This window comes from Octopus bimaculoides, chromosome 18 (assembly GCF_001194135.2).
Source record: "Octopus bimaculoides isolate UCB-OBI-ISO-001 chromosome 18, ASM119413v2, whole genome shotgun sequence".
Classification (NCBI taxonomy): Eukaryota; Metazoa; Mollusca; class Cephalopoda; order Octopoda; family Octopodidae; genus Octopus; species Octopus bimaculoides.
Window position 1 is genome coordinate 3,340,875 of NC_068998.1, and position 1,841 is coordinate 3,342,715.

Genomic DNA, 1,841 nt, shown 5'->3' on the forward strand with positions numbered 1-1,841 from the left:
TATATATATATATAAATATATATATATATATTTACATATAAACGCAGATATACGTATACATGCGTATACGTATGCACACACACGCACATAACTGATATGGCAGAGATAACTACAGAACATACACGACTTGAAAAACAATTTAAAACGATTAAAAAAAGACAAAAAGAAAAAAAATTCAGTACAAAAATTTGTTTTAAATGCGTTTTTTTCTCCAATTTCTCAATTTCTTTAAACTATAATTAGCCACCATACACTTTTGAACACAGAAAACAACAACAACAACATCCAACAGCAGAAGCAACAACAACAACCACAACAATATTTCCGTGTTAAAAGTAACTGACGATATCACTGACGATATCACTACGTGAAAGCGTGTGATAACACCCATTGAGCAATCAATATATTGCTATACATACAGCTGATATCGGTTTGAAATAGCACGTTCTAAGTAATGAGATTACCAAACGTAAAGCGCCACCTAGGTAGTGAAGTATACTGAGATTAGCAAAGATGGATGTCAACAACCTGTGCCAAAGAAATGAAACGTTTAGATATCATAAAAAAAATATATAAAAAAAACAGCAAAAATCGGTGCGAGGTGACTCACCGGTTTTCCACACACCGATCACATCTTATGAAAATGATGTTGATGATAGTGATGACAACGACGATGATGGTGGCGGTGCTGGGGAGAATAATAATAATAATAATAATATTGATAATAATAATAATCTTTTCTACTCTAGGCACAAGGCCCGTAATTATGGGGGAGGGGGCCAGTCGATTAGACCGACCGCAGAATGCAACTGGTACTTGATTTATTGACCCCATAAGGATGCAACGCAAAGTCGATCACGACGGAATTTGAACTCAGAACGTAGCGACGGGCGAAATACCGCAAAGTATTTCGTCCAGGGTGCGAAGCACAAGGCCTGAAACTTATTTTGGCGGGGTGGTTGGGGTAGCTAGTCGACTACGTAAATATAATTCCTCAACTGGTACTTATTTTGTCGACCCGGAAAGGAAGAACGGTAACAGAATCGACTTTGGTAAGATGGAACCGAGTCAAAGTGTCTTAAATAATGTCTTATACGATAACAACAAGAAGTTTATTAATCAAGTGATACCTTACAACTGTGCGAGTGTTGCAATACAGTCTAGAATTTCATATATATATATCTATATATCTATATCTATATCTATCTATCTATCTATCTATCTATCTATCTATCTATCTATATATATATTTCGGCCACCCCATTATCACCCCACTTTTCTTCAACGCCCTCCTGAGTCTTTCCACCGCCCCCACGTGAGCAGTACCGCCATTTTGGGAGCCACTGGTTTATACTGTGTACAAGCTACTCACAAGTTGTAGTGAAACTTGCAGTAGTAGAAGACTACAGAAACTGTTATATAACTTCCACAATAAGTGTTTCACAATATCCGTTTAGTTTGCTTTTCATTCGTTTGTACACTTACCTGTAGATAGATAGATAGATAGATAGATACATAGAGGGGGAGGCAGACAGACAGACAGACAGACTGATTGACTGACAGATGTACATAAAGACACATATTCCAGAGTGAGAAGTTCAAAAGAAGTTACGTCTGGCTACTTAGAATAAAGAACTCAAAGAAAAGTTTGAGAGTGAAAATATATTGATCCATAATCGTTGACCTGACAAAATATATTTGCATCCCCTATGGCTCTTCGGGATCATACATACATACATATATGTATATGCATACGCGCGCACACACACACACACACACACACACAACAAAAGACGAAGACAGGTCTAGGAACAGCAAGCAGGCGTATTAATTTGACTGTC